The sequence below is a fragment of the Plecotus auritus genome, assembly GCF_963455305.1.
Source record: "Plecotus auritus genome assembly, chromosome: 9".
NCBI lineage: Eukaryota > Metazoa > Chordata > Mammalia > Chiroptera > Vespertilionidae > Plecotus > Plecotus auritus.
The window spans coordinates 114,996,820-115,021,661 of NC_137783.1; the positions used below are offsets into that span (position 1 = coordinate 114,996,820).

Consider the following 24,842-nt stretch of genomic DNA (forward strand, 5'->3'; position numbering starts at 1 on the left):
TTTGCATAATTATCACCTGAAGACATCTTACAAATGTGGATTTTCAGCCCCACTCACAGAGATTCTCAGTTGGGAAATCTAGCTTATTGCTAAGGAATTGTCATTTTTGTAAATACACCAAATTTCATTTTATATATGGAGTCAAGTGGTCAATTACATTAAAAAAACAACAACACTATTCTAAGAAGACATAATTAGTGGGGAAAATGTGGGAGTGAAAAAAGTAAGTTTGGCTGCCACAACATTACTGTATTTCTTTATTGTTTCCAATAGTCTTTTGGTGGAATCTTTAGGGTTTTCTATATACAGAATCATGTCATCTACAAATAGTGAGAGGTTTGCTTCTTTATTCCCAACTTGGATGCCTTTTATTTCTTTTTCTTGCCCGATTGCTCTGGCTAGGACTTCTATTACTATCTTGAATACTGTTTGTGAGAGTGGGCATGCTTGTCTTGTTCCTGATATTAGAGAAAGAGATTTCAGTTTTTCACCATTGAGTATGATATCAGCTAAGAGTTTGTCATATATGAACTTTATTATGTTAAGGCACTTTTCTTCTATAACATTTTATTGAGTGTTTTAATTATAAATGGATGTTGTATTTTGTTAAATGCTATTTCTGCATCTCTTGATGTTATCATATGATATGATTTATCTGTTGTTTTGTTAATGTGGTATATCATATTGATTGATTTGGGCAATCCATTTTTGACAAAGAAGCCAAAAACATACAATCGAAGTCTCTTCAATAAATGCCTTTGGGAAAACTGGAAAGCCACATGTAAAAGAATTAAATGAGACCACTAAATGTAAGACATGAAATCAAAAAATCCTACAAGAAATCGTTGGCAGCAAAATCTCAGACATCTCAGGTAGCAATATGTTTATGGATACACCACCTACGACAATGGAATCTAAGGAGGAAATAAACAAATGGGACTACATAAAAATAAAGAGCTTCTGCACAGCAAAAGGAATCATCAATAAAATCACAAGAGAGCCCACTCCATGGGAGAACATATTTGTCAATGATACATCCAATAAGGGGTTAACCTACAATATCTACAGGATACTCATACAATTTAACAAAAGACAAACAATCCAATTTAAAAATGGGCAAAGAACCTAAATAGACACTTCTCCAACGTGGCCATACAGAAAGCCAAGAGACATATGAAAAAAAAGCTCAGTCACTAATCATCGGAGAGATGCAAATGAAAATGACAATGGGGTACCATCTCACACCTGTCAGAATGGCTATCATCAACAAATCAACAAATGACAAGTGCTGGTGAGGATGTAGAGAAAAGGGAACCCTTTTACACTGATAGTGGGAATGCAGACTGGTGCATCCACTGTGGAAAACAGTATGGAGTTTCCTCAAAAATTAAAAATGGAACTCCCATTAGACCCAGTAATCCCACTTCTAGAAACATATCCCAAGAAATCAGAAATAGCAATCAGAAAAAAATATATGCACCCTTATGTTCATAGCAGCACAATTTACAATAGCTAAGATTTGGAATCAGCTTAAGTGCCCATCAGCAGATGAGTGGATTAGAAAACTGTAGTACATCTACACAATGGAATACTATGCTGCTGTAAAAAAAGAGAGAACACCTTCATTTGCAACAGCATGGATGGACCTGGAGAACATTATGTTGATTGAAATAAGGCAGTCAGAGAAAAATAAATATCACATGATCTCACTCATATGTGGAATCTAATGAACACCATAAACTGTCAAACAAAAATAGGCCCACAGACATATAAACATGGAACAGACCATCAAACCTCTGAGGGAAACCAGGGGAGGAGGGGTGGAGAATTCAACCAGTGAACTCATATATGCATATGCATTACCCATAGACACAGATAGTAGGGTGGTGAAGATTTGATGGGGGACAACAAGAGAGGGCAATGGGGGCAAAAAAGGGACATATGTAATACTTTCAATAATAAAGATTTATTTAAAAAAAGAAAAAGGAAATAGGATGTCTCAAATTGTACTGGTCATTCGCTTTCCAAACCTCTTCCTTTTTTTGCTTTCCAATCACACTCACCGTATTCCACTTTGTCCAGTGTCTCAGGCTTCAAATAGTCATCTTTGACATCAGTCTCTCTTTAACTCTCTGTAATCAGACACCATATTTTCAATTTTTTTCATTCAATTTAAACACATGTATTTATCATACACTATGTGCTAGGTGCTCTGCTAGAATATGGGGTTACAGAAATGAGTAAGACATGGTCAGAGAGGTACCTGCATCAGTCTAAGAGGCAGGAAAAACATAAGAGAAGGCTAGGAGGAGGAAGAAACAAAACTATAATTGGATATCCCTTTATTCCCACTAGATGACTTCATTTCTTCATTCTCTAGGAAATGCAAAAGCTCCATCATCCTTCCTTGAATCTTTTTCTGACTCATCCTTTAATTCATATCTTGCATTCCCTGGTTGTTTTATACCAGCTTCCAAACATGCTCAGATATTCCCCTTCTAAATAAAGGCAGGCTAAAGTTTGTCTCCTCCTTACGCTTCCATTCTTATTTCTTTCACTCTAAGTTTCTAAAAATTGAAGTATTTGGCTCAATAAATATGAATAAATGTTGGCTAAATAAACTAGTGTGTGGTCACTGTCCCCATTTCTTCATAAGTTTTTGTTATTATGTATTATGAATTCTGCTTTCATCTTCTCAAAAATGGCTTTTCACAATTCTGTCTTTCAGTTTCTAGTCACCAATTGTCTTTTTTGTTTTGTTTTGTTTGTTTGTTTGTTGTGTTTTTTTGGTATTCTGTCTTCATCTTACTTCCTATTAAGACCACTGAAACTCTTCATTTTCTTGTGTTTATCATTATCTAAATTAGTCTGATTCAATTAAGTATCATAAACCAGAGTTAGCAAAAATAAGCCAAGTATGTTCCAACATGTACTCCACAGCATTTACCAATACTTCTTTCCTTGTGCCAGGTAGTGTTATAAGTGCTATGGTTTGCCTGTTGAATAAGACAGAGATAGCCCTTTATCATTCAGGGCAGGAGTGACAATGAACATATAAATACACAAAATAATTTTCTTGTGATTCATACTATGAAGGAGGTGAAAAGAACGATGTGATGGAGAGCAACTTGAGAAGGATTGTGGCCATTTAGATTAAGTGGTTAGGGAATGCCTTTTTGGGAAGCTGACATTAGAGTCATGATGTCTAGTACTTGTGCTGATCCTGGGGATCTTTGGAGACCTTTCTTGTTTGTTCCTAATATTTCTAGTTTCTATTAAGAGTTTTGTTTGTTTATTTGGTGTCCAATTTCCATATGTGATTTTGTTCTTTCACTTTGGACTTGGTGTTGGTATTTGTTCTTTTTGTATTGACTGCCTCAAGTAGGATAATGGTGTCCTCTAGTTAGAGACTTATTCTCAGTTCTGGTTCTAGACTCCAGTCCAGATTCTGTTTTAGGACTTCATGTATCCCTAATTGTAAGAAGGTGATGGTGATGTGGACACATGTGTTTTCTGGGCACTTTTTCCCTTAGTTCTCCATTTATAACTTTTCATTTGCTGTTGGGTTTCTAATACATTTCTGGTGGAAGCTATATATTCAACTGTATTAATTTGCTCTTAAATATGTTACCTGTTCCATATTCACACTGCCATTTGGTTCTCCTATTGTCTGCTCTGGTGGATTAAATCATTTTGTTTGTCTCTGGTAAATTATTTTCTGCACTAGAGGCTCGATGCATGAAATTTGTGCAAGAGTAGGCCTTCGCAGCCCTGGCTGCCTCGGCCCTCGCAGCCCTGGCTTCGTCTGGAAGGTTGTCTGGAAGTTTGTCCAGAAGGTCATTCTGCTGTTCGGTCATTTGGTTGATTTGCATATTACACTTTTATTATTATAGACTAGAGGCCCGGTGCATGAAATTCGTGCATGCATGGCGGGGGGGTGTTCCTCAGTCTGACCTGCACCCTCTCCAATCCTGGAGCCCTCAGGGGATGTCCTACTGATGGCTTAGAGCCGCTCCCCAGGGTTCTCTGCTCTCTGCAGGGCCTGACTGCTCCACACCATGGTGACTGCCAAGCAGGCCATGCTGGGTGCTGCCTGCAGGCTGCGCATCACTGCTCCCGGGTCACTGAGGCTGTGCTGTGTGCTGCCTGCGGCCACACTTGCCTGCTCCCTGGTCGCCGTGGCAACTGGCAAGCAGGCCGTGCTGGGAGCTGCCTCCTCCCTGATGTCAGACGCAATGAGGTTAATTTGCATGCTCACTTCTGATTGGCTGGTGGGTGTCGTGAAGGTATGGTCAATTTGCATGTTTCTCTTTTATTAGTGTAGATTGCTCCCAAAGTTATCCTTCTGACATCCAAATTTAAATAATTTATTTATTTGTTTATAAAACTTTGAAAACTCTATATTTCCTTGTGATACAATTAAAACTAGTTAGCCTGGCATTCAAACTCTTATAATTTAAAAACAGTCAATCTTGTCTGGCTGGTGGGTCAGTGGTTGAGTTTTGACCTATGAACCAGGAAGTCACAGTTTTATTCCTCGTCAGAGCACTTGCTCGGCTATATTCCCCAGTAGGGGGTGTGCAGGAGGCAGCCCATCAATAATTCTCCCTCATCATTGATGTTTTTAATCTCTCTCTCCCTCTCTGTTCCTCTCTGAAATCAATAAAATATATATAACAATCTCTACAATTCCTTGTACAACCACTCATTTCCCTTTCCTATGTACCTCACTCTCTTCCCTTAGAAACCACACTCTGCCATCTTCCTTCATTCTCATGTATTTCTTGACTGTAAATATTACCTTGTATGAACCTTTCCCTACCTTCTCTGCCATTGGCTCTGTATACCTTTTTATATGTTTCAAGTTTCTCCATATTTGTGAATTCTTCCATTAATTTTCTAGTTTGAGTTAGTTAATCTCTTTTCTCTGCTTTCAATAATACCTTGTGCTTAAATGTATTATATAGACTTTCAAAATGTTTCATTATGTGTCTAGATCATGTATTCCCTTTCTTCCCATGCTCATAGTTATTATTGGTGAGTGACCATGTCAAATTCATAATTTGTCCTTAAAAAGTCTTGTAGTCTATCTTGTGTCTCCATTTTAGTCTCTGCTCCTTTTGACTTTTTTTTTTTAAATCACTGGTTCTTTTTTTTTGTCTCTGTGTCAGTTCTTATACCTCTTTCTCTTCAATTTCTATTCTTTCTAACCTATTTGTCTTCTTCAGGCCAAGCTCCTATATTCAGGTTGCTCCAGGAATATGTGGATATAGAGCGGGTTCCTTGCCTGATTCTTATAGTGTTTTATGGATCACAGCTTAATCCCTCTTCTGGCTTCCTGTGTAAGAGAGGTCCTGGATTTATAATAAGGTCAGGAAATTACCAGGTTTTCTCATTTGTTATTATCTTGTTAAGGACCAAGTGTCCTGAATTATGTGTTTAATAATGACTGAAATTTAAAAATCATTATAAGATGAGCCACATCCAGCACGGCCAGGGGTGAACCTGAGGGGGGTGGGTAGTGAAGGATTAAAGAAAACAGACAAGAGAATAAAGTTGGGGCCAGGTGGAATACTGTTCTTGAATAGAAAGACTGCCATAGCCTGAAATCTGAGTCTTTATTTTATAGTCAGAGCCCAGGAGGCAAAGTAAGGGCGTGGTCAAGATGTTTACAATATTCTCCTGAGTTTCAAATCTACTTAATTACATACACCTGAGAAATCTATCAAGCCTACATTACTCAGGCTCCTGGGACCACAGGTTCAGACCATAAGGTCAAGCTTTACAACCATAGTCTTTGGCTATAATTGTGCTGGAAGGGCTTTGCCCTCTAAGCTGGGACCTGCACGTGGCTTTGCCACAAGAGGACCCTGCCCTCTCATTAGTCTGAGGCTTGAGCCTGTTCAAATGCTGTAGCTGCTCTCCACAATAAAAAGAGGACTATTGATTATAAAGTGGGGTGTCTTCTCTCTTCCCATAGCCCCTCTCATTTTTTCAGAAACAATAGTTGTTTTTTCCTTCAAATCAGCTGTGCCTTGGCAAGTATAGAAAACTTTTCCTCATAAGGAAATGTATCAATGGATTATAGATCCTGCTGGGTCTTCATTCTGAAACACAATTTCAATTTTATCTATCTTAGTTTGATTTTTTTCCCTAGAAATAAACATTTCTGCCTGAACAGTACTGTTTTTACATAATATGATTCTAATCATATAATTATGGATGTCTAACATTATAATAGAGTCAATGAAATTTTAGTGCTTGCATATCAATCCATCTTATTAACCAATGTCCTCTCAGCAAATTTAACTTTAAAAAATAAATATAGACTTTAGGATACTGTTTGATATTTATCATATGCAACACTAAAATCTTTTTTTTCTTTGCCTGCTAGATGTGGCTAACAACTTTGGGAACTCTGAAAATGGAGTTAGAGATAGTGTGGGTCCACCTCTGTGGGAAGCTATCATGGAGGTAAGAAATAGGTTAGAGGTAGAAGAGGAGAATAGTTAATAAGAGGGTTAGAAAAGAATCCAAGAGAATTTTTAGGGAGGAATAAAATCTCAATTATGGGTCATCTTTTCTTGGCTGGGATGGGGGAACTTTCCTATCGATACCCTCTCAATGCTTTCTCAGAGCTCTGTATGCTCTCAGTGACCATATATTTTAACAGTATGCTGGAACCAGCCTGTACTGTACAGGCTCATAAAAACCATTTAATATATTTTCAAGAATTTTGTAAGGCAAAATGAAAAATAAAATATAAAGAAGTCATATCAGCAAATATGAAGCTTTGAGGGTGATAGATCCTCCCTTCCCCCAACTGATGAATGGATATGACATAACCTGCACTGCGGCCTGGGCATTCTGAGCACCTAACCAGGCACCTTATATGGACTATACATTGAACCACCAATCAGCACCTGCCAAATACCCTAAGCTCTTGATTCCTAAGTACCTAAGTGCCTAATCATGTGCCTTATATGAAACCACCAATCAGCTTGTGCCGAGTACCCTAAGCCCCATCCCTTCCCATTCCTCCCCTCAAAAGGCGTGTTCACCTCTGCATGTGTGCCTGTTCTCACTTGCAAGACGGCCCGGCAGGGCCCTTCTCCTCTAATAAAGCCAGTAGTCCTGGTATTTCTACCCTCTCTCCCAATCTTTCAGAGGGCTCATGATTCCACAATGAACAATGAACAAGCAAGAGATAACCCATAAAAATCAACGTTCTCATAACTCTGAAAAATAGTCTAAGATTTATAGCAACCAAATGTATGCTGAGTCAGGAAAAAGACACAAATGGCAGGGGAGTGTTGTAGCATTTTTAGTTGCCAGTGGGTGGGGGACTGCAAGCCTGAAAAAATTTGGGAATACATAATCCCCCAGACAAAGGAGAAGCCTCTCTTGGCCCTCTTATTTATCTGATTTTACTCCTGCCCATGTTCTTTCCATAGCACTGTGTCCCTGTGACCCCACAAGCAATGGACTGATGGACTATAGCTGGGAACACAAGCTAATCTAGCCTGAAGCTGAACTGGACTTTGCAGACATGGAATGTGTAGACAAAAGGGGCCACATGCTGACCTGACAAGCTCCGGGGAGGCCTGCATGGCAGTCTTGCAAACTCAGAGACCTAAAGGAACCACAAAGGATGGTCTGAAATTAAACTTTAAAAGCAGTTATGGTGGGCAGTTTCATCCTAGGCCGGTATCTTCACTGACAAAGTCAATGTTTACCTTAACTGAGCCTATCTGTCTTTTTGCATCTATGATAACATACCCTTGAAATGTCTGGGTAACTTGTAACTTCCCTTTTTTCTGGAGCCCCTGGGGCACAACCAAATATGCTGGGTGCCAGGACAGACACCACAAATTCCTTCATTATCATGTTAATTGTTCCTGCACCCACCTAAGTATGTGTCCATCATTTTACATCAAACCCAGGGGTTCCTCAGGCACTCCCCCTTCCCCGCCCCGCTTTGCTTTATCCCACCTTCTTAATCTATCACCAATGAATTTCAGGTAACCCACCTATGTCCTTCCTTTGATTGCAATGTATAAATACAAATGTAACCTGCCATTCTCCAGAGCATTATCTCAATTCGTTGAGGTTCTGCTTTCCGGCATATGTCCACAGTTTGGCTCAAATAAACTCACAAAAAAAAAGGTTTTTTTTTAGTTAACAAATGGAAACTCTGGGCAACTGCTTTAATCCTAGCTCTGCTGAAAGCAAAATGGGACTTTTCCCCTGTGAGACAGAGGGAAATGGGACCTTGGAAACTCAGGCTCTTGATTCCACAGAAATAACACTTTCTGCAATATCTCATTCTCGCATGTGAGTCTTAGAAATTCATTTTCTTGTGACATCAGATGAGCCCCACTTCCTCAGGCAACAGGTGGGGACAAGGAGAGCTCCCTACCAATAATATCTTCTCTGTGCTAAAAATAGCACCTGTGACATGAATCATAACAATATTAACCTTTTCTGAACTCTTTACTCCTGGAAAATGGTTAAATCTCTCTACCCTTTTGTGCTCTAAACATGGTGTAGGGGAATTCAATTTAGAGATTTAATATATTTCCAGCAGTAAAGGTGTCTGAAAATGTTGAACTGTCTGTTTAACCTCCTGTCACTGTCTAACTCTCTGCAGCTGGAGGTTGGCTGACTACCCAGAAAGTTGGAATGCCACCCAAAGATAAAAGTCATGCCCCCAGGAAGGAAGTTAATGAACGTACAGAGTGTGGATAACAGCCTGATGTTATCTGTTAATTTAGAAATGCATTGCTATTTATGATGACCTATGTGACTACCTATCATATGCTTTCACTATTAACCCCTTATAAAAAAGTGACCCTTCTTTGAGGTCGTGGATTTTATTCCTGGCCAGGCACTACTGGGAGCAAGCAGCTGCTTTGCGCCTGTATGTAAGTTTCTCCTATTAAAGTTCTTATGAATTTGAATAAGCCTGCAGATAAATTCTTCAGAATCAATCCTAATTGTAGACTTTTGGGGCTTTCCCTCAATGTGTCTTACTACAAAGAAGCACCCTGCCCCATATGACTTAGAGATAAAATTCACCAATGCTCCACCCCCCTTTTCACTTATAATGAGGATAGACCTAGAACTTTTAAATTATTATTATTTTTTGCCTCTAAAAGAATAAACTGAACTATTTGCCTTTACTGATCATCAAAATAAACTGCTTGTAAGTAAACCTTAATTCAGCTTCTCTCCTTTCTCCTGTCCTCTGAGCTTTGACCCACCCTCCTTGTGACCCAGCAAACAACCCTTCCTTATAGTTCCTGCCTAACAGTCAGCAAACCTCAGGGGAAAACGTTCCCAGATTAGCCCACTCCCTCCACGCCTGTTCTCCCAACAGAACCTTGTTGATCCATTCCTAAAAGAGACAATTCCTTTCTGCCTTGCGGGTGAGATGCTTGCAGCTCTATGGCGGGGTTGTTTTCCACATCGCAATAGTCTCTTTCCCTTTACTGAAATAATCCTGTCAAATAAAGTCTCTTTCTACTTAAGTCCAGATTTATATTATTTTTTAACTTGAGGCCCAATGCACGAAATTCATGCAAGGGGCTTGGCCCTCGCAGACCTAGCTACCTTGGCCGGCCCTAGCTGGCCCTCGCAGCCCCAGCTTTGTCCGGAAGGTCATCTGGAAGGTCATTTGGCTGTCCAGTCAAATTAGCATATTACATTTTTATTATTATAGATGCAGATTGCCAAGTGGTTTAATTGTCTCTTTAATAGTTTACTCCCTATTTAATAGTTTACTCCCTGTTTAGTAGTTTATTGCCCAGACTTGGAGCTGTGTGTTTTTTTTTTTATTAACAATGTGCCTGATTCATGTGGTGTTCCTTGCATGTCTTAATCTGCCTGTTCCCGATGACTATTTCCATCAATTTCTGTTTCTATTTTAGCGTTTGAGTCTGTCTTTCCATCTACCTCATTTCCCTCCCTCTTCTTCACCTACCTGTCTCCTGAGCCCCAGCTCCTGTCATCTGTGGCTCTAGAGAGGCCTGCATGTAGAGAGGTTCCTTCCCAGAGTCTGGTAAGCTGCTGACTCATATCGCAGAGAGACACAGGCTCTGACTGTGTCACCGGAGCCTAAATTTATCCAGGGAGCAGGATGTGAAAAATGGTTTCACTTTTGGTTTCCTGGTTGCTTTCTTCTTTTAAAAAGTTCATCCATTGAAAAGGAATTCCGTTTATTTTATGCCTCGGTTTTAAAATTAGTGCAATTAGAAGACTAACTTGGTGTGTGTATATAATGCGTGGTTGGGGTGAGCACAAGACAAAGAATATAACAGAAACAGGACAGGGAAAGAATTTGGGAGGAGACATGGCACATTTTGCTGAGCGTGTCTTCCCCAGGGAAAGTGCTTTAACTGTTAGAGGCACGTCTCATGGTGTGGGTACCATGTCAGGTCCCTGGATAGTCAAGGTGGGTGGGAGCACAGAGGCCTTGTTATCAATACACCAGAATGGCCAAAGGCCACTCTGGGCATGTGCCTAATCAGAATGTCCAAGGACTCTGAGCCTGGGAGTCCTAATCAGGCCAAGATACCATGAGTGGGTGCAAGGACACACGGTACACTGTGCCCTTCAGTAACCAATATGATTGATGTAACTATTGGCATGAAGCCTTATTTGTCTAAATAGTGTAAAAGTAGGTTACTGGAGTAGGCTGGAGTCAGAAGAATTCTGCTGGAGTATGGAGAGAGAGCAGCTAGGATGAAGTGTGTGAAGAAGTCTGCTAGAGAGAGCAGCTGGGCAGGAGAGAGAGGAGAAGACGCTGAGCCAGAGAGCTCAGGTACCTCTACACTGTGAGGCAGTGAGTCTCTAGGAGGCAATGTGTGGCTGCTCAGATAATAGCTGTGGGTGCAGAGAAAAAGATACATGTTCACCAGCCAGGGTCGGCTGCCTGCCTGTATGGACTTTGCTGTGAGGACTTCTTGTCTGATGGCTATGTGACCACTTCTGCAATAAAGACGTATTCTTATACACCCACAACCTCTCATGGCTTCTCCGTCTAAGACCCGGCATCCTAGGAGGTCCAGCCCTAGGCAGAGGGGCTCGGACCCAACACCTGGGAAACTGAGACATGAGGATCCAGAAGATGTGTGGGAGGACTCAGGAGAAGTGCTCCCAACGCTTGGCATCAAGACAGGTGGTAGTCCTCCCACTAGAGGTGGGCTTCCGCCTGGCCCCCAATATTCCCAAATTAATACTTTTCTAGTCTTTTTTCATTTGTATGCGGCCTTCTCCAGAACCCGAACCCTGAACCGGAACCCTGAACCACGCGGGATGTGAAAGGGGTTCCCACATCAAGGCCCCTTGAACTTCTCTGGTGGAAGGGGGAAGGAAGCCCCCGACCGCACTGAACCTCAGTTCTGACTGCACTGAACCCCAGTTCCAGGAGAGCCTCTGGGGACCCACGCTCTTACAGGGGGAGTCTGGACTCTCGGGCGGAGACTCGGGAGCTGGGGAAGGCAGAGGTCTGTAGGAGCACGCGTGCCAGTGCGCACAAAGGCTGCGGAGGTTGCCACAGGCTTTCCCTAGTGGAAGGGAGTCGGAGGCTCCTGACTGCACTGGGTCCCAGTTCTGACTGCACTGAACCCCGGTTCCAGGCAAGCCCCTGGGGACCCACACTCTTGTGGGGGGAGTATGGACTCTCGGGCGGAGACTCAGGAGCTGGGGAAGGCAGAGTGCACGCAAGGGCAAGGCTGACGGGAAGCCAAGACTGTCTGCTCCGCCCTGAGACTCCACCCCATCCAAGCTGAGCACAGAGGCTATTGCAATTTGGCAAGTCTAATCCTATAAGGCTGTCTCCAGCACTGAACTTCTCCCAGCATAGACACAGCTGATCCTTACAGCCAACTGGCCTGAAGGTCAATTCCTCCCAGTGATACCAACAATAATCAAGACTTAACTTCAACAAGGCTGTACACACAGTCCACAAAGGGGTGAACCAAGAGTGTCCACCTCAGCTTAACTGGGGAGGCCGACCCACTGGGCCATATAGGAAACCTAGCACACAAATCTACCCTACCAACTCAGGGAAGCAGTGAAAATGCGGCGTCAAGGAAACAGATCACAAACGAAAGAAATGGAGGAAAACAAACGATTGGATAAAGAATTCAAAACCACGGTTATAAGGCTTTTCAAGAATATCCTAGAAAAGGCCGATAAATATAATGAGACCCTCGAAGATATGAAAAAGGACCAACTAGAAATTAAACATACACTGACTGAAATAAAAAATATTATACAGAGACCCAACAACAGACTAGAGGAACACAAGAATCAAGTCAAAGAATTGAAATACAAAGAAGCAAAAAACACTCAACCGAAAAAGCAAAAAGAAAAAAAAAAAATCCAAAAAGTTGAAGATAGTGTAAGAAGACTCTGGGACAACTTCAAGCGTACCAACATCAGAATTATGGGGGTGCCAGAAGAAGAGAGAGAGCAAGATACTGAAAACCTATTTGAAGAAATAATGACTGAAAACTTCTCCTACCTGGTGAAAGAAATAGACTTACAAGTCCAGGAAGCGCACAGAACCCCAAACAAAAGGAATCCAAAGAGGACTACACCAAGACACATCATAATTAAAATACCAAGAGCAAAAGACAAAGAGAGAATATTAAAAGTAGCAAGAGAAAAACAGTTAATTACCTACAAGGGAGCACCCATACGACTGACAGCTGATTTCTCAACAGAAACTATGCAGGCCAGACGGGAGTGGCAAGAAATTTTCAAAGTGATGAATAACAAGAACCTACAACCAAGATTACTCTACCCAGCAAAGCTATCATTCAGAATTGAAGGGCAGATAAAGAGCTTCACAGATAAGAAAAAGCTAAAGGAGTTCATCACCACCAAACCAGTATTATATGAAATGCTGAAAGGTATTCTTAAAGAAGAGGAAGAAGAAAAAAGTAAAGAGAAAAATTATGAACAACAAATACATATCTATCAACAAGTGAACCTAAAAATCAAGTGAATTAAAAACCTGAGGAACAGAATAATCTGGTGAATATAATAGAATCAGGGGCATAGAAAGGGAGTGGACTGATAATTCTCAGGGGGAAAGGGGTATGGGGGGGTTCAGGAAGAGACTGGACAAAAATCATACACCTATGGATGAGGACGGGGCGGGGGGGTAAGGGCAGAAGGTGGAGTGGGAACTGGGTGGAGGGGAGCTATGGGGGGAAAAAGGAGAAACAATTGTAATAATCTGAATAAAGATTTATTTAAAAAAACAAAAAACAAAACAAAACAAAAACAAAGTAAAGGAGCGGAGGGGAGAGCAAGAAAACCGGATAGAACAGCCGGATCCGGCCCGTGGGCTGTAGTTTGCCCAAGGCTGTAGGTTTGTCACATAAGGATTTTATTATGTTGAGGTATGATCCCTCTATTTCCATTTTGCTGAGGGTTTTTATCAAGAAAGGGTGTTGGGCCCTGACCGGTATGGCTCGGTGGATAGAGCGTCAGCCTGCGGACTGAAGGGCCCAGGTTCGATTCTGGTCAAGGGCATGTACCTTGGTTGCAGGCACATTCCCAGTAGGAGATGTGCGGGAGGCAACTGATCGATGTTTCTCTCTCATCGATGTTTCTAACTCTCTATCCTTCTCCCTTCCTCTCTGTGAAAAATCAATAAAATATATTTTAAAAAAAGGGTGTTGAATTTTGTCAAATGCTTTTTCTGCATCAATTGATAAGACTATGTGATTTTTATCTCTCAGTTTGTTTATGTGATGTATCACATTTATTGATTTGCAGATATTGTATCATCCTTGCACCCCTGGATAAATCCTACTTGGTCATGGTGTAAGATCTTTCTAATGTAATGCTGTGTCTGATTTGCTAGAATTTTGTTGAGGATTTTGGCATCTATGTTCATGAGGGATATTGGCTTGTAATTCTCTTTCATTGTGTTGTCTTTATCTGGTTTTGGTATTAGGGTGATGCTGGCTTCATAGAGTGAACTTGGAAGTGTTCCTTCCTCTTGAATTTTTTGAAATAGTCTGAGGAGGATATGTTTTAGATCTTCTTTGAATGTTTGGGTTACCAAAGATATCAAAGAAGAAATTAAAAATGTCCTGGAAATGAATGACAATGAAAACACAACAATCCAAAACATATGCGACACAGTGAAAGCAGTCCTGAGAGGGAAGTTTATAGCTCTACGGGCCTACGTCAAAAAAACAAACAAACAAACAAATAAAAAAAACCCCACAAAAAACAAGAAAAAATGATAATAAATCAACTAACTCTACACCTTAAAGAATTAGAAAGAGAGCAACAAGAAAAGCTCAGAGTGAGCATAAGGAAGGAGATAATAAAGATTAGAGCAGAAATAAATGACATAGAGTCCAAAAAAAAAAAAAAACCACCACCACCAACAACAAAAAAACAATACAAAAGATCAATGAGACCAAGAGCTGGCTCTTTGAAAGAATAAACAAGATTGATGAACCTCTTGCCAGACTCACCAAGAAGCAAAGACAGAGGACCCAAATAAACAAAATCAGAAATGAAAGAGGAGAAATAACAACAGACCCCACAGAAATACAAAAGATTGTGAAAAAAAATACTATGAACAACTCTATTCCAACAAACTAGACAACCTAGAGGAAATGGACATATTCCTAGAAAAACACAACCTTCCAAAACTCAATCATGAAGAATCTAAAAATCACCAGCTTTTAAATGACAAAAAAGCAAGACTTTAAACAATATGTACAAAACAATTCAATAAAATAAATATATGGACAGCCCCCCCCCCCCCCCCCCCCGCCCGCCACAAATAGGAAACTTTACAGGCTATTTTTGCTTCTTTCAAAATTACTGAATTTTCTTAGTTTTGATAATGAACTTGGTTTATTTTTATAGAATAGCTTTAGCTTTTATAGAATGGTTTAGCTTTATAGATTAAGCACTTAAGATGACTTCTATAAAGAAAAAAAATAGGCCCTGGCTGGTTTGGCTCAGTGGATAGAGGGTCGTTTGCAGACTGAAGGGTCCCGGGTTCAGTTTCTGTCAGAGGCACATGGCCGGGTTGTGGACTCAATCCTTAGTAGGGGACATGCAGAAGGCAGCCAATCAATGATTCTCCCTAATCATTGATGTTTCTATCTCACTCTTCCTCTCTTTTCCTCTCTGAAATCAATAAAAAAGTATTTTAAAAAAGGAAAAGAAAACAATAATTCCTGATTTAACAAATATGGATCCTAATAACAATTCCTACTATGTTAGCCAAGATATTTTGGAGCTTCTTAACAGATTTAAGAATCTTTTCTTCTAAATTTTCCCATACCCTTTGTAAACTGATCTTGCTTGGCTTTCCTACTTTCATTTCTTCCACTTCTTCCTCAAATACTAAATCCCAGCTGCACCAAATTACTTACTTGGAATTTCTCAACCACTGCATACTGCTTCATAATTCAGTGCACTTATACCTGCAGCTCTTACTGCCTGGAATGCCCTCACAGCTGACTTCTCTCCTCCATGCTTGATGACTACTTACTTTCTTCAAGATTCGTCCATTTCCTCTGAAGTTCTTCATTGACCTCCTCCTCTCTTGGTACTCCAGTAAGCCTTGTGTGCACTACTGCATACTACCTGTCTACTATGCTGTGTTTATTTGTTTATGACCTATCCTTCCAATTGGCCTTTTGGGTCCTTGAAAAGTCATCCCTGTATTTTCTGTATTAGCACAGTGGTTTGAATGGAGAAGGCATATACTCAATGCTGAATGTATTTGATTATTTTTGAGTGCCTTCTATGCACAAGGAAGACACAGCACTAGGTACTGTGATGAATTTTGCAGGTTCTCTTTCCTCTTAAAAGTCAATTTTTCAGTCTCCATCATAGATTCTGAATCCTGTCTGATGTCAGCCTCCTTCCCCTCCACATATACACCTTAGTCACTCCATTCATTTCCTTAGCTTTAATTGCTGACAACTCCCAAATCTGTTCTCCCAGTGAAGAACTCTCTTGCAATCTCCAGCATATCAAACTCAGCACTTACAAAATTGAACTATTTTACATTTCTTTTAAATCATGTGGCTTAAAAAATAACTGTAGGAAAGTTTCTGAGACAATTTTTAAAAAAGCAATTAGAAATTATATCAGGAAAATGATATTAAGTTTTCCGTGACAACCCTAGAATAACAGCTTTTGTGTTTACTTTGTTTTGGAGTGAACAGCTGTAAAGCTTTAATCCGGTGCTTCTCCTGCTGGGCACATGGTGATCTGCCAAGGTATCTGCAAAGCCACCTGAGTGTAAGCAAGACTCACTCCCAGAGCATCAAATGTGACAGAAGTTTGTGTGTGTGTGTGTGTGTGCACAATGTACAATATTTAAGTTTTAAGGACTGAAAACACTATTTTTATATTGTGAAACATAACGCAAAATTTCAGAAGAGTTTAAACTCCTTTCCTCAAAATGTAGGCACACAGAACATTTCTATTATTAGAGAATCCCAAGTAAAACTACCAAATTCATGCCCCAGAGTCAGAGACATGAATTACCATATACCCAATTATTTAAGGGCACAGAGAGATAAGCCTTCAGGGTACAGACACTACCCTGTAGTGAACAATGGAAGTTCTTTTTCAGATGAAGTAAAAGGAATCTGGGGAAGGGAGGAGTTAGTGAGCTTTAAATACCAAGCTAGCTGAATAATTTTATACAATGTGTTGACTCAGTCAATAGACATTTTTAGAAGTCTATTTTGTCCCATGTTCTCTACTGGGTGCCATGGGAGTGAACTGGATATGTAGCCTAACTTCAAGGAGTTCACTATCTAGTGAAGGGAACCAAACAATGTAATTGTGCCTTTTCCAAAATAAAGGATGTAGAGTGTGAAACTGGGCCACTGGAGAAGTGGCTAGCTTTGCTTGGGGGAATTCAGTGATTATTTCACAAAAGATACATCATTTCAGTTTTTGGCTACATCTTGGAAAATGTATAGGTACTGAAGCATGGTGGTCCCTCCTTTGGAAAACTGCTGTTTAAAACTGCGGTTTGAACTACTGTATTATTTTTAGATAGTCCCTTATTCTATAAAATATAACTATGTTTTTAGCTTGAATAATAGAAAAGATAAACTTAACTGTCTGATCTTGCAAGCTAGCCATCTAAAGGGGCTGGTACACTGATACTGATATTAATTCACATATTCTGCCAAGTGTTTGTTCATCCAAGGTTACAGGTGTCTATATAGATATGATATGTACTCCAAGTTACAAGTTGTCTGTACAGATATGATAGGTGTTTGTTAGATACGATATGTATTCAAGGTTACAAGCTGTGTTACACAAAGAACTAGAAGGATATAAAAAGGAAATACTTCCTCCTATATTTGTTCAGAATTTGACAGAGGTAATCTGCTCTGAACCTGCACGCTATAAAGATGACTCCTAACTAATTGGCTGATTGAGGTGTCTGGTTCAGCTCGCTGATTTGTGATACAACAGTGCTTTCTGCCAGTAGGTTGATGAGTAAGATTTCAGAAAACAGGAATATGAAATGTGTGGGAAATGAATTAGATACTTGCTTACATCCTTGACAGTCATTAACCAGCACTTCAATCCCTGGAGAGATAGAGCCCATTTCTTCAGCCTTGGACTACTCAGCAGTGTAGCTTAGCTCTGTCCCTGCACGCAGCACCGTGTTCATTGTTTTGTAAAGCTCGCCTGAGAGCTCAGTATGTCAAGAACAACATGTAGCTTTCTCTTCATCATTTAATAAGCTCCTATTGAGCAGGTATTTTGAATCAGGTCCTTTGGTAGGAATAGGTATCCAGAAGAATGAGTCTCAGTTTCTGGCTTCTGGAGCTCAGTTGAGTGAAGGATATCAGTCAAGCAGACAGGCATTTGTGATGCAGCATGATGAAAGCTTTGGTAGGTGCATGCCCTGAGGACTATAACTGCACACAGGAAGGGACCTCACTACATTAGGTCAGTGAAATGGAGTGTTGAGAATGCCTCAAAAAAGCAACTTTTGAGCAGAGGTTTGAACAATAGGAGGTAAATTAAAACAGACCAAGCATTATAGTAGAGGCAAAATCATGCACAAAGGTCTAATATAGTCAGAAAATAACACATAGTTTTCCATGAAGGTGGAAGCAGATAATGGTAGGAGATGACGCTGAGAGGTACCTGAGACCCATCCATAGGAGCTCTTTGTGTCATGATAAAGGCTGCATTTTATCCCAAAAAGGCAATGATGAATTCCTATAATTAATGCTGGTTGAGATCAGTATTTTTCAGAAAAGGTTGTTGTAATCCATTAGTGAGCAGTAACATCAATTTACTGAATTGGGAGCAGTATTTTTAAAAAGCAAACTAGAGAAGAGTGGAAATATCAGTGTGCATATCTGTAAATGGTTTGTTGTGCTTCTGTTTCGGTTATATATGTATGTAACTGGTATTGTGAGGTAAAATGTTTTCTGGATCTGTAAGTCACAGCAAAAATAAATTGAGAAAAACTAGTCTAAAGGTTAACATTAATTAATTTAGGTCTGTCCATCACTGAACCATCAATAGCAAGGGGATGGAAATACTATGACTGCTTTACAGTACTCTGGGATGGATGTTTGGGAACCCACCCCCTGCAGGGAAGTGTAATACAATGAGGTAAATTCAGTAGATTATGGAAACATAGTAGTGCACCTGGTTCACAAAGTAATGAACTTGTGTGTGTGTCCATGTTCAGAGGAGCCACCCAGGAGATGCTATGTTTGTGTATAGTTAGGTAGGTAAAGGGGGAGGAGGGTTTTCTGGGTGATAGAGACTGCATCAACCAAAGGTAGTCAGTAGTGGTCCATTAGATTATGAGCTCCTTGGAGGGCAAGGTTGTTTCTTCTCATCTCTGTACCCCTAGTATTGAGCTAAGGGTCTAACACATGACAAACACTTGATAAAGACTATCCCTAGTGCAGAGGTGGGAAACTTTTTACTGCCATGTGCCATTTGGATATTTATAAAATCTTTTGCAGCCCATATAAAATAATCAACTTAAAAATTGGCCAGCCATATTTGGTCAAACATTTAATTAATTGACCCCTAATACTTTGGCAGGGCCAGACCAAATGATTTTGTGGGCCTTATATGGCCCACGGGCTGCAAGTACTCCACCCTTACTTAGTGCCTAAATTGATGATGGGTACTAGCAGATGCTTAATAAGCACTTAGGGAACTGCTGAAAACTCCAAAGGGGCACAACGGGGGTAAAAGGAAAAGCTATGAGAGTCAGCCACAATCCACCTATTGCCAATAATACTTAAAGATATGGTTTTAATATTAAGAAAAGTGTTTTCTCTAGGAGTCAGGGATGACTCCAAGTTATCTAGCTGAGGTGAATTTTCATGCCAAGAAGACAGGAAAGGAATAAGTTTGGGGTAGAAGCTTTCAGAGTTGTAGGTTTATTTAATAAATGCCTTGAGTGTCTAGTGTCACTCAAAATATAATGTCAGAATGAGCTTTCTGGAATAACATGAAAGACAGTTTGGAGCAGAAGGAGACATGGAGAACCCTGCTGGGAGTAGTTGAGTGTCTGACTAGGAAAGCTGCAGTGAAACAGCCCAAGAATAGCTGTCACTGAAACTGTTATCTATCTGCTAGACCAGTGACCTCTTCACCTTCATTCAGCTTTATCATCTGAGATAATGGGTGGGTAAGGTGGGCCCAATACACTTCATAGATCTGGGCTAAAATAAAAATCTCCCCTTTCCACCATATTGGGGATATGGGAACTGCTGGGCCCTGCTATGAAGTATATAGGCTGGGATGAAGCACTGAGTTTTCCCATGACTATCATCCTAGTCAAGACTCAGACTTGAGGGATGGGCAGGCTGGCTTGGCCAAATTTGGCTTCACATTAATTGGTGTATATAAAGTAGCTTCCTACTGGTCATATGTCCTGGCCATGTGGAAGCTGGATTTCCCTTTTCTGAGTTCCCAGAGGCCCAGATTTTCCAATAAAAAAATTTCCAGAAAATTCTTAGCAGGTTTAATGACCTATTCCTCCTCCCACTTCAACCCTCTCCTTCACTTCACCTTCCCTTCCCTCACAAACCCCTATCCTATTCCAAAAGGAAGTAGCTGATCCTGGAGTCCAATATCCTCTGCTCAATGCTTGCACTCCCTTGGCCAGGATAGTAGTACATCTCAGTTCTGTTCTTCTTTTGAGGCCCATTCAGAGCTTGAGAGGAACACATGAGGGTATTATGTGATTCTGAATAGGAACAGAGGAATAGTTGTAGTGTTCCTTCAAGGTTCTTACAGTACCAGATTATTATAGATGGTTTTCTTTTCTCTTCTTCTTCTTTTTTTTTTTTTTTTTAAATGTGAGAGATGTAGAATTTATATATTTATTTATTTATTTGGGAGAGTGTGAATGACCCACGACCTGTGTGGTTCAGGGTTTGGGCTCTGGATGAGGGGCTGAACACAAATGAAAGAGATGAGACAAGAAATAATTTGGAAATATTGGGGGACCAGGTGGGAGCCCAGCTCAAGAGGAAGGACTCTGCCTGGGCTCTGGCCTCGCCATCCTTTTATTCAATTTGGGATACACCTATAGCCCTTAGGCAGGCAATTTCCAGTAACAGGCAGACTATCTTACCAGTAAGGATTTACATGACTGTCTGATGGGGAAGTTGCTTCAGCTACCATTGTCTCGACTAAACAGTAGGTGTACAGCTCTGACCTTTGCCAGAGATTAAGGGTCACCAGCCTTCCGGGATCCCTGTCCACACTTCTCTGATAGTGAAGACAATGGTTGGCTTCCCACAGGAGAGAAAAAGAGGGAGAGAAAAATATTGACTTGTTGTTCCACCCATTTGTGCATTAATTGGTTGATTCTTGTGTGTGCCCTGACTGAGGATCTGCCGTGTAACCTTGGTATATTGGGACAACATTCTAACCAACCAAGCTACTCAATTAGACTGGATATCGAACCCATAAGCTTGGTGTATTGGGACAACATTCTAACCAACTGAACTACTCAGGGCACAGATGGTTCTCCAACCCCTACCAGGACGTAGTCTTTCTCTAAGAAATTCTAGGGGTCAGTCTCTATGCTTGATGTTATAACTCAATCATCTTGTGGGCCAGTTTGGCATTATAGGGTACATGCCCCGCATAAACCAACATTAAGAAAAACAAAAGTGTGCTAACCAAATAAAACCCAAATCTAAGAGCCAGAAACATATGCTGTGCACTTACTATCCCATGAAGCCTGAGCATTTGGATAGTTCCCATTCTCAGAAATCCCAAGGGGAGGGAAAACTCAGTTTGTATATATTCATACAAGGGATTTTATCTATTGTGCAAAGAGAGGGTTATCTGGCTCCCCCGATGCTTCTGGGCTCCATTAAGACTGCCCATGTCACAACTCTAGCTCCAGTTCTTAGAGGCGAAGAGATTCAAAGATATGATCATGGGCAAGGATGAAGCTGCATACCCTTTGACTCCAGTTAAATCCCTGATGTTTGAGGTGTGTTTGGGCTGTGGATGCTTGCTTCCTGGTGCTGTCACAGCCCCTATAGTAGCTGGTTTAGGAGCATAAGGCTGCTGTCTCTGTGAGGCAGTTACAGGGGTGGGAGACAGTTCCCTTTATACTCAACCACTGCCTACTTGGCCAGGTCCTGATTATTTCCATTTGGGATCAGCAGCATTCTCAGAGCCCCTACTCTGACCTTGGTACGAAGGAGCCAGCACTTGAAACAGCTTTGGTATCAAGTCCTTCTCATAGAGGGGGAGAGTTATCCAGAAGAGAGCAGAGTTAGGCACCACTGCAGAGACATTTAGCTTTCAGCACTCCCAAAGGTAGGGTCTCCAAACACACACACACACACACACGCACGCACGCACGCACGCACGCGCACACACACACACACACACACACACACGCACACACCAATGCTCCAACCAACAGAGCCACACTGGCCAGGGCTGTTTGCCTGTATTTTTGTGTTTGACCTGAACTGAAACTTCACCTCAGTAAAAAAAGATGTCATAAAAGACAAGTCTCATACAACTAAGATCATTTATTTTACAGTTACTCCTTTAAAAGGGGCTATATTCTACCACAAGGGCTAAAATCACAAAATGTACCAGAAGTGAGCTAGAAAGATCTTAAATTCTTATTAATTTATTATGAAACGTAAGATATGTGGCTGAGTTTGACTGTGTAACTGATAATTCTGCAAATTAACTTCCATGTAGAATAAACTATGTTTTAGTGGATTAGTTTCAAAAAGTGATCATTTGAAGCCTTTCATATGTAAGTTACTCAACATTAACTAGAGCAATTGTTTAGAACTTAGACCAACAGAGGATTTTTACTTGAGGGTTATTGTATCACCAACACTGTTAGCATTGTTGTGCAAGGTGATAAGAGTCAGCTTGATTTTTAGTTAGTTTTATTACAGTTTTTAATTTTTTACAGATGATTACTCCTCTAATGCTGGACTGCAGCCAAGCTTCTCTCTCATTCAGGTCACCCCTCACCTGCAGCCCTAACCAGTCTTTCAATTGGGGACAAGAAAAGTGGGCTTTGCTCAGGATACTGGAGGGTTCAGACTTAGGGGCCAGGGCTTACCAGGAGGGTCTCACTCCTTCCCCATGTCCAGTCCGCCCCCGCCCCCTCAGGACAGACCAGCACTGTGGACCAGAGAGCATCCCGCCCTGATCTTCTCAGGGTAACCCTTCATCTGGTCCACACACGCCCTTGACGCCTCCATGCCTTCCTGTGGCACTAGTCCTGCAAGCAAGTTCCACAATAGGTGGATGCAGGACTGGTGAACAAGGCCCAGAAGGCGGAATATGGCCTAGGGCTATAGGAGGTCCTTGTTGCTCCCTTTCACTGCTCCTGTGGGGCTGCAACTGGAAACATAAAGGAAAACTACAGGGAGGGGTGGTTTGAAAAGACACTTTGTTGTTAAAGGCTTGGTGGAGGTGTTTGCGCATGAGCTTCAGAGCCTGCCTGGTGGGCAACCTGGGGAAGGGCGAGAAGGGGTGTGGACCCCTTCCAGGGCAGGCGAGCTGGGCGGGCTTCAGGCAATGCCTGTGCTCCTGGTCTGTGTGGGAACAGGCGCCCCTTCATGAGGGAGGAGCCAGCCTTCAGGGTTCTATTGTGCTGCCTCAGGTTTCCTGTGGCTTGTAGAGCAATGGAAGCTCCACCTTGGAGCCTGATGGAAAAGTGAGTGTCTGAGGCGAGAAACGCCTGGAGGGGTCGCGCTCCTGTGCTGGGGGCTCACCCTGCCATGGATGGTCCCAGGTCTGTCTGACACAGGGAGGGCGTCATTTTTGACACAATTGTTTTCAGCAGTCATGGTGAAATGAAAGCGGTAGCAATGATGTTCAGTTAAGAAACATAGTGAAAACCTGCTTTTGTTGAGGTAGGTACATATAATCATCGTAAAGAAAAAACACAAATTACTCAAAGAAAAGTAATGGATTAATACTTTTAAATTACACCAGTGTATTTTTAAGGGAGGAAACATACTAGGCATTTATGTGTTAAGGTAACATACAATAACATTATAGTTTCTGTTTTGGAGCCTGAGTGCTTGTAAGTTTGCAAAAACATTGCTCTTTGTTATGAGTTGAATTGTGATTCTCCCACATCCAGCAAAGTATATATTATGTCCTAACATCCCCCAACCTCCTCTACATCCCCTCCAGTCCCTAAGAATATGGCTTCACTTGGAAGGAGGGTCATTGCACATGCAATTCGTTAAGATGAGGTCATACTGGAGTAGGGTGGGCATCTAATCCAAGTGACTGGTGTCCTTATAAAAAGAACTGAGGTGAAGAGACGGAGAGGGACACACTGAGTAAAGATAACCTCCTGAAGACAGACACACACTGGGAGAACCCATGTGACCAAGAAGGCAGAGATCTGCATTAGGCAGTTGCAAGCCAAGGATTTCTGGCAAACACTGGAACCTAAGATAAGGACATGGAACAGATTCTTCTCTAGATCCTTCAAAGAATGTATGACCCAGCTGACACATTGGAGCTATGAGACAATCCAGTTCATTTGTGTTATGGTGCCCAGATGGGGCACTTTGTTACAGAAGCACTAGGAAAGTGATATACTTGTCTCCACATATTCATGTTCACTAGACAGCATACTTAGAATGTGTCACTTGTCTTTGCTCATAGATGACCAGAGAACACTTCTTGTTAATTTCAGTTCTGAAAGGTTTATTTAGTTTGAAGCAACAGGTAACAAATGATTAGGAAACGTGGACATTTTGGGAGAAATTTATACAAATCACATTCACAATAAATTCCAGAAACTACAATACCCTGTCTTGTTTCTTTGGGATCAAATTTTGCAGCTTTCAATGAACTCCATAATTGGAAAGTCACCATAAATATCTATTGATAAACATGTCTGAAGATCTTTTGCCAAATTTGGAGAAAATGAACATTGCCACTGACATTATTTGATCCAGTGCTTCAGAAGAAATGTTCTTTTGGTGCAAATGTACAGGGTAACATTGTATTTATTTATTCAGTTTTGGTCATGCAAGACTATCATCTCTTCTCTCTTCTGATAGTCTTCAGAATATCATTATCTTTTCTATGTCAATTTCTTTACATTTTTTCATAGTTAATAGATTACTACAGAATGTTTTTTGTGTGTGTTCAAGGAACAATTGTAAAACTTGTTTTACTGCATGTTGTTCAAGGATTGTTTTGGCTGATTGCTAATATTTTTGTGTCTGATTGACCTCATCTGAAACTTCACCTATCAAAAAAAAAAAAAAAAGATGTCAGAAAAGAAAAGTCTCATACATTTAAGA

At 41.0% G+C, this 24,842-nt stretch overlaps 1 protein-coding gene and 1 pseudogene across 2 annotated transcripts in view; one reads left to right on the forward strand and one right to left on the reverse strand.

Moving 5' to 3' along the window:
• LOC308257963 (interferon-induced very large GTPase 1-like) overlaps positions 1 to 10,075 on the reverse strand; it is a gene marked incomplete at its 3' end in the record, with an annotated part of 32,306 nt that extends 22,231 nt beyond the window's left edge. Inside the window, exons 1-2 of the mRNA XM_080688172.1 lie at positions 9,983 to 10,075; positions 2,064 to 2,132 (exon numbers count right to left, since the gene is read on the reverse strand). The remainder of the gene's footprint in view (positions 1 to 2,063; positions 2,133 to 9,982) is intronic.
• LOC308233689 (proteasome subunit alpha type-1-like) overlaps positions 4,059 to 24,842 on the forward strand; it is a 32,787-nt pseudogene continuing 12,003 nt past the window's right edge. Inside the window, exons 1-2 of the transcript in view lie at positions 4,059 to 4,188; positions 6,395 to 6,474. The product of the transcript in view is annotated as a proteasome subunit alpha type-1-like (transcript). The remainder of the gene's footprint in view (positions 4,189 to 6,394; positions 6,475 to 24,842) is intronic.